The sequence below is a fragment of the Miscanthus floridulus genome, chromosome 4 (genome assembly GCF_019320115.1).
Source record: "Miscanthus floridulus cultivar M001 chromosome 4, ASM1932011v1, whole genome shotgun sequence".
Lineage (NCBI taxonomy): Eukaryota > Viridiplantae > Streptophyta > Magnoliopsida > Poales > Poaceae > Miscanthus > Miscanthus floridulus.
The window spans coordinates 51,455,920-51,465,100 of record NC_089583.1 but is presented as its reverse complement, the minus strand read 5'-3'; the positions used below and the strand labels follow the sequence as shown (position 1 = coordinate 51,465,100).

Below are 9,181 nucleotides of genomic sequence, written 5' to 3'. Positions count from 1 at the left end.
CGCCGATAAGAATTATTGGAGTAGTAGCCTCGTGCAGTCGGGGGAGAAATTTCTTTGTACAGGGAGGCCTTTATTAAATCCACCATGTAGTGCCGCTAATTCTGGATAGTGAGGGGATAAAATAAAAAGTTGATTATATATGTAGACAACATAGTAGACAAGATGTATTTGTCTAGGCGAATCCTTGCCAAGTATAAAATAAAAAAGGAAAGGTGTGGCTCACGTACTGCCCGTTGAATTCCACGAGAATCCGCATTTCCATTTATGGTATCCTTACGCAATCGGCCGACGAGTTAGTGCATTTCACCCAGAATTGTAAGCTGACCAAGCAAAGCAGTCAATCCACACTATGCTTGTACAGCATAACAGCAACCTCTCAGAGAAACTTGCAGAGAAAGATTTGAGCACTTTTCCATATGCTTGAGGGCCATCATCGCCTCTTCTCTCACTACTACAAAATTTAATTGTAGGGGCGGCTCTAGAGCCTCTGTAGGGGCGATTGCGCCAGCCGCCCTTCCCAGGGTGTTTCTACAGAGGGTGCCTCTGTAGGGGCGGTTTCCTGACCGCCCCTGCAGTGCCCTCTGTAGGGACAGCTGGTGTTTTCAGCCGCCCTTACAGTGCCCTCTGTAGGGGCGGCTGGTAATATCAGCCGCCCCTGTAGTGGACTTCTGTAAGGGCGGCTGTATCACCAGCCGCCCCTGCTGTGTGTATATGTAAGGGCGGTTCAATCAAGAACCGCCCCTACAGTGGATTTTCTAGCAAAAAAAAATTCAAATCTGACCACATATATATATATATAATTCAAATTTGAATCTGATCGCCACAAATATAGATATATACATATATTTTTCTTACCCATAGTACAACTACTCGGAAGTGTCTTAAAACAAACCAAAGTATTCGACCCACTCTCAACCGAATTAACAAAGAGCCATCTCGATGGATGGCTCACAGTGCAGCAACAGAATGTATCTTAAAGCAAACAAAAGTATCAGACCCACTTGCCTCTCTCCCACACAACTATATAGCACAAGATAACTTTCTTCATCATGGTGACCACTAAGACCGAGGCCCTGCAATATGAGAACTTTCAGATTGCCCTGAAAAGGAAGTACACATGAGTTGGACAATTTTCTAATACCACGTTATGGTAAGAGTTAGTCCACCTAAGTGGGAAAGGAAATTAAGAATGTAAAACTCTAACCTGGAGACCAAGAGCCCGCCCCTGAGGCAATACTTCGTGCCATGTCAGAAGAGATCTCAATCACTTCCATTGGTTGAGGACCTGTGAAGACAAGTAAGTATACAATTAAATAAGCTATAGACCATCATTTTAGCTTCTCTAAACCACTTGTCCACCCTAACAAGTTCAAACCCCCTAACCTCACACAGTCACACTGACCAATATGACCACGATCAGGATAGAAAGTGTTATCGATAGCTTATACAATATGTTCCAAGCAAGACCAAATGACAATGCAGTTTTCTTCCTAAATCCCTTCTAGTCATTGAATTGATGCTTCAACAAAGTACAAATATATCTTAGAAAGAAATTAACGAATGGGATTTAAAAGAAAAAAACAAGCTGGACGGTGTGCACAATGATGTTGTATTTCAAATTAAGCACAGTGAACAACGGAATCATATACATTCCTCTGTCGAAACACATGCATTTTCTTATAAGCTCCAAACATGTATAAAAGCATTAAAGCAAGACATTACCTAACATAATTAAGGGTACCAAAGCCACCCAAAGTGCTCCACATCAGAACTGGAGATCACAAAGGGCCTAAATAGGGCCTGCATATTAAATAAGCTACAGATAAGTTTAACCACAGAGAAAAAAGAAGTTGATATACAAAATACGAAACATGTAACTAACCATAAGCAGCTTATTCAGATGCAGTCCACCTTACAAGATGCCTCACTGGGCATGTAGGAATAACTGGAACATGGTTGCAATTGTCCAAAAAATCCTGCCAGTTACCAACAACAAGGCTGGGGTAAAAACAGCAACCTGGATCTTAACAAAACACTACAATTAATTTGAATATTGCGTTTGACAAATATAAAATGACTCTGAGCCCTGTTATGGTGCTCAAGAAATCTGATCTGTGAAAACTGGAAACAGGGTCATTCAGCAGAATTGTTGAATTAACCACAATGGGGCATGTTAAATAGTGAAGGTAAACAGCATGGAGTATTATGTGTGTTACCAACGTACCGGAGAAATTCCTGACAACCACTTGGTCACCACAGAAAGATCTTGACGCCATTCATGTTCACATTGCCACGAGTTTGCATCACGTACAATATTTATAGGACCCTTCACCGCAGAATAAAGTGATTAGTATGAAAATATTTGATAACATCAAATATAAAACTTTGTTTCAGGCAGCTACCAGAGAAACTCATGTTCTTATTGAACTGCAAAGTTAGCTCTAAATAGAAATGATGCATCCATCTCAAGGGAATAACTTACCTTTGTTGGCTGTGTCCATACAGTGATCCGCCCATGAAAATTTGCCACTAGCAATGCACGAGGGCAGGACCGAGGAGACCATTCAATGAACTGAACAAAGTCACGTGGAGAATTTGTTCAATTGACAACACCATTATACAGTGCAATATGCTGAGACCAGAACATTTTTATAAAAAAATGAATAGATTTATTTATTTCACATGAGCAGACAACAGAGCATCAAACTTGATCTGCATCTGCTTGTACACAGTCATAAGCTGAGTACAATTACACCACTAAAATATAACTGGGATTGAAATTTGAGGCATGTGTGTCTAGTAAAGAATAACATGCAAATAAACCATAGTTAAGAATATTTTGTGTAGCAGATAAAAAGACATGTACCTGCTTTCACATTGAATACAGAGCATTCTGTTGGTCTCTATGGATTCAGGATATGTATAGGAATCCAAAATGGAGGACTTGAATTGGAGCTGGATAAATAAATTAAATTCTTTTATGCCAAAGAATATTTCATACAAAAAACTGTGGATAAAAAATGCCACTAAGAGGGTAAATACTCAAGCATTCTTTGCTAGGCATTGACATCAGGAGGATCTCCATTTTAATGTTTTGATTTTTTTATGTTACCAATCTATACTTTCCTATCTTTTGTCTTCTGTTGTACAAGTATTGTAGCGCTGCTTCCAGAGTCCTCAAACACCCCTTCTCCTTGTTGTGTTGAACACAAGATTCTACTAATAATTTCAATCCACATCCTGCAGGAAGACCAAAACGAGTTTTGCTCATAAAAGCATGCACTTAGGTTTAGATCTACAGATAGCCAAATAGGTAAAATTAGGGTTCTAGTGCTCAGCTTTACCCAAAATGAAGGGAAGAGAAGGGATAGGCATACCTGGTGTTGTGAGTGCACACCGCTGTAGATCTGGATGCTAGGGTGCTAGGGTGAAGCCGAAGCGGGCGCGATGGGGTCGGGTCGTCGAGGTGGAGCCAGGGCCGGGGCTGGGATTGGAGTGGGCGCAGCAGGGTCAGAACGAACATCGGAGTGGGCACGGCGAATCAGGGCGGGGCCGGAGCCCTGGAGACCACGCCGACGCTATGGGAGAAGAGGGAGGAGGCGGACCTGGGGCAAGCAGTGGCCATGGGAGGGGGGCTGGTGGTCCTGGGCTTCATCGGCCCCAGATCTGCAGAGAGGGGGCGGCCAGATTCGTGGGTGGAGGGCATCGGCGGGCGTGGTAGAGGGTGGGCTCGGGCCGCGGTGGACGTCGGTGGCCGCGACATAGGCGGGGGTCGCGACGCGGAGGACGGCGACGGCGGCTTCGAGTACGTGATGCGGCTATGTGTTGAGAGAAGCTGAGGATACGGTCTCAGGGGATAAGGCGGTGGTTTTTTCTTTTTCTTTCTTTTTCTTATGGATATACCTTAGAGCCACTGCAGGGGCGGCTGAGGTTATAAGCCGCCCCTACAGTTGAATTCTTTTTTCAAAATTCTAAATCAAAATGAATTATTCACATGTAAATAATAAATAATACAGTACAAAATTTTATAATTATTTTTTTAGATATATTTACATATACAATAACTAAAACAACTACAACAGTTTAAAATTACAAAATTAAACCTTAAAAATGGGGAAAATTTTTTAAATTTTAAAAAATTAAAATTAAAACTACTAAAATAATTTTGAGACACCAAATGATCTCAAATGAAAATTTGATAAACATCAAAGTTGTAGAGGTCATGAAGATCTACAACTTTTATTTTGGTCATCTTGTCATTTGACTAAATTTGAACCTTTCAAATTTGAAATTTTAAAAAATTACAAGTTCGAACCAAAATTTAAGACCTAAAATGATTTCAACATAAGAAGTGATGAATACCAAAGTTGTTCAACTTATGAATATCTACAACTTTTATTTTGGTCATTTCTTCATTTGACAAATTCGTAGCACACATTGTTCACTAATCTTACACATGTCTCATATAGTTTATAAAACCTTATGAGAGATGTGTCATATTTGTGAACAATGTCATTACCACTTTGTCATATGAAGAAATGACCAATACAAAAGTTGTAAATCTTGATGAGTTATTCAACTTTGGTATTTATCACTTTTTCAACTGAAATCATTTGGGGTACCAAAATCTTGTCTGAAGTTGTATTTTTTTGAAATTCAAAATTTAAATTGCTCAAACTTTTCATATGTATATATTGACAAAACAAACAAAATAAATTGATAGAGAATGATTTTAGAAAATTTTAGGAAAAAAATCATCAGATTTGGAGTTAGTATGAGGAAGAAAAACTAGTTACAAAGTTGACCCATAGATTAAAAAAAGAAATCACACTGTTCACTATGATCATGTAAGGATCATCTAGAACAGTGTGATTTCTCTTTTTAATCTGTAGGTAAACTTTGTAACTAGTTGTTCTCCCTCATACTAACTCCAAATGTGATGGTTTTTGTTCCTAAAAATTTCTAAAATCATGCTTCAGCATTTAAGTTTGATCAAACTTGGATGTGACAATGTTTTACACATTTTAAAATTTGAAATTTAAAATTTGACATGTTCAAACCAAATTTTAAAACCCTAAATGATTTCAGATGTAAAAGTGATGAATATAAAAGTTGTTCAATTCATCAAAATCTACAACTTTTATTTTGGTTATCTTATCATTTGACTAAATTTGAACCTTTCAAATTTTAAAATTTGAAAAAAGACAAATGGGCACTGCAGGGGCGGCTAGTGATTGAGCCGCCCCTACAGATCAGCCTCAATTGTAGGGGCGGCTCAGGTTACCAGCCGCCCCTACAGTGCCATCTGTAGGGGCGGCTGGACTGTTGGGGCCCGAGGACGCCCACTGTAGGAGCGTCCCCAACCCTAGCCGCCCCTACAGTAAATATGCCCCTGTTCCTACAGTGGAAATCTGGCGTAGTGTCTGTCCTTATTTGCAACATGCGAGAACTCGATGCAAGTGAAATATCACTGTAACAGTGACTGTCGTCCAGCTGCAGACAGCACTACTGATATTAAGGTTGGTTATTCAGGATAAATGCACGAGCCGGTCATCAGGCTTCTCGAGGAACATGACATTCCATCCCATGGAAGGAATTACTAGATCACTTCATAGAAGCAACAGATCGAGCACCAAACTGAACGCATTAATGCACGTAGTCCAGCTGAAGGCATGCATGCAGAATCATCCTATGCCAGATTTGCACATCACTGTCGGCCTCATCACTTCCGGATTTATGAGAACCGGCAGTGATGTACCTTCACTGCTGGTTATGAGCTTGAAAATGAAAAAATGATTAGGGCTGGGCTAAACCCGGTAGTGAAGGACCACATCACTGTCGGTTTTTAGCTTGAACCGGCAGTGTTTTGGCGGGCACTCATCACTACCGGTTTAAGCCAAGAGCCGACAGTGATAGGGCTCTATCACTGTCGGTTCTACCCAAGAACCGATGGTGATAAGCCTACAATACAAAAAGGCTACAGCTGTCCTCTCCTTTCTCCTCTCTTCCATCCCGAGAACAGAGGCGCGCATTTGGACCATTCCCTCCATTGTTGCGGCTGCTCTTCACCATGAAGCTAGTACTTAGATTTTGAAGAATGGCTTGATCTTTTTGCTTTAAGGTTAGTAACAAACATCGATTCCTTTGATTTTGTTGCTTAATTAGCTTCGTTTTGATTGCTACATTGCTTGATTCTCATTCTAGTTCTTTCTTCATTCTAGAGAGCACTTTTCCAATTAGATATTTGTGCCCGGCTCAAATTATGGTGAATCCATCATCCAAAAGGTTGGAGTCTATGAACACATTTAAATTCCTAGCTAATTATTCCATGGTGGTCAAGATCATCATCGTTAGTATGTGATGCTATAATTAGTTCTTAGAAGTAGAGTAGAATAGTTGTTCTTCAATATTGTGCAATAATTGTTTTTACTATGATTTTCAATTTACAGGGCCGGGGCTACAAATTTCAATTTTTCAATAATTAGTATACAATAATGTTTTCCAAAAATGGTACTTTCGAGCTACAATTGTTGTTCATGAAGCTCGATTTGTTATTAATTCTTTGTAATTATTGTCTCAGTATTTTTTTGTGCAGAGATGGATCGAGAGTGGATGTATCTATCCTGAACGGACAAGTGGTACATGCATGACGTCAGCCAGTTTATCACCGATGCCAAAGCCCATGCTGGGAATAGGAACCCTATCTTCTGCCCATGCAAAGATTGCAAGAATCATAGGAACTTTCATCAAATTGAGTCTATACGATCGCACTGAATTACTAGGGGGTTCATGCCAAACTATACAATATGGACTATGCATGGCGAGGTTTGTGTGAATGTTCTGCGGGAAAACGATGATAATGTGGACATGCCTGACGTAGCCATCCACGATGCTGACGAGGAACCCGGTGTCAACACGGAACCTATGGCCACAGTTAATAATGTGTTTAGGAACATGCTAGCTGACGACACCAAGGATAACAATAGTATTTCTCAACTGCTACGTAATGTAGAGACCGGATGTCTTAGTGAAAGACAGCTGAGAAAGCTAGAGAAAATAAGACAAGATGGCAAAACACCATTGTATAGGAATTGTCCAATGAGCAAACTGGAAGCCGACATTATGCTGTTAGAGTTCAAATCGACAAACGGATTGAGCGATAAAGGCTTCGATCAGTTATTAGGTATAATAAGGAAAATGCTCCTAGAAAAAAATAAGTTGCCAGAAAAGACATACTTGGCCAAGCAAATGATCTACTCCATCGGCCTCAAGGTTGAAAAAATCCACGCATGTTCTAATGATTGCATATTGTACCGTGGAGAAAAATACAAAGACTTGGGCAAGTGCCCCAAGTGTGAAGCTCCACGGTACAAGGAAGGGCCATCAGATGAGGGTGCCAAGACCAGAGGAGGTCCCATAAAGGTCATTTGGTATTTCCCTATAGCTCTCCGGGTGCATAGGCTGTTTGCATGTGCAAAGTCAGCCAAGCTATTGCGCTGGCATGGCGAAGAGCGTAAGAAAGATACAATGATGAGGCACCCCACCGATGGGTATGACTGGAGGACTATCAATACTATGTTCTATAAGGACATCGGTGGAGAGGTAAGGCACATTTGGTTTGCTTTGAGCACAGATGGGATGAATCCTTTCGACCAGGTTAGAAGCAATCATAGCACCTAGCCAGTGATGCTCTGTATATACAACCTTCCATCTTGGGTCTGTATGAAGCGGTCGTACATCTAGATGCCACTACTGATCCAAGGGCCAAGACAGCCTGGGAATGACATCGATGTGTTTCTGGAACCAGTGATCGATGAACTAGTGGAGATATTTGAAAAGGGTGTGCCGGATGTTTGGGACGAGTACAAAAAGGAACATGTCACGATCAAGGGAGTACTTATCGCTACAATCACCGACCTACCAGGTCGAGGTTCGTTGTCCAGAGAGAAGACAAAAGGCTATACTGGATGTGTCGAGTGCTTGGACGACACCGTTGCGGTAAATCTGCCAAATAACTCAAAGATAGTTTATATAGGACATCGTAGGTTCCTACCTAAGGATCATCCTTACCGCAGGAACAGAAAAGATTTCAATGATACTATTAAGAAACGCTTAGCTCCAAAATATCGAGACGGGTCTGCAATACTTCGAGAACTCAACAAACTGGAGGTTGTCCTTGGGAAGGGGGACAATGCAGTAGCAGCGCCTAATGGGAGCGTTTAGAAGAAAAAATTAGTTTACTGGAAACTACCTTACTGGCCATTTCTGAGTGTACGCCACTGTCTTGATCCCATGCACATCACTAAAAATGTATGCGCTAACACTCTTAACACCTTGATGGACACTAGGGGGACATCAAAGGATTCACTAGCCACACGCCTGGACATGCAACACTTGGGAATCAGGAAAGAGTTGCATCCCGTGGAGCTAGAGAATGGCCAGTTCGAACTTCCAGTTGTGTCATGGACATTGAAGAAGGAAGAAAAACGTGCGCTTATTTCTTTCTTCAATGAACTCAAAGTCCCGATGGGCTACTGTGCGAACCTGAAGAGGCTAGTGAATATGAGAGAACTCAAGTTCAACTATGGCCCTATGAAGGCCCATGACTATCATGTTATTATGACTCAGCTGCTCCCTGTTGCCCTGCGTGGTATCCTCCCCCCAATGGTTCATGCCCCAATCATAAAGCTTTGCTCGTTTTTCAACGCGATCTCAAAAAAGGTCATTGATGTGTCCACGCTAGAGCAGCTGCAGCGGGACATAGCCAAAACTCTCATTAGGCTTGAGATGCATTTTCCGCCGAATTATTTTGATATCTCATTGCATCTGCTCATTCATCTTGTTGACCAAATTAGAGCCCTTGGCCTAATGTACCTGCATCAGATGTTTCCTTTCGAAAGATTGATGAAAGTTTTTATGATGTATGTTAGGAATAGATTTAAGCCAGAAGGGGGGCATGGTTGAAGGATGGTCAACGGAGGAGGCCATTGAGTTCTGCACATATTATCTAGACATCAAAAGGGAAGACTACGTGGTAAAGGAACAATCAGGGAGAAATTTGTTACAGTAGACGACCCTATTTCTTTCAGACAGGCACAATTCACTGTTCTCCAGCAAGCCGAGGGTGTGATGCCATACATTGATGAGCACAGGCAATCGCTGCAAACTCTGTATCCGAGCA

General features: G+C 41.3%; 1 long non-coding RNA gene across 1 annotated transcript; it reads right to left on the bottom strand.

The window, feature by feature from the left end:
* Nucleotides 1–861: 861 nt before the first annotated feature.
* LOC136551506 (uncharacterized) lies at nucleotides 862–1,801 on the bottom strand. Its single transcript, XR_010782582.1, has 3 exons — nucleotides 1,723–1,801; nucleotides 1,205–1,285; nucleotides 862–1,100 (listed from the first exon to the last, which is right to left on the bottom strand). It is a non-coding gene; the product is annotated as an uncharacterized lncRNA (long non-coding RNA).
* Between the last annotated feature and the right edge of the window lie 7,380 nt (nucleotides 1,802–9,181).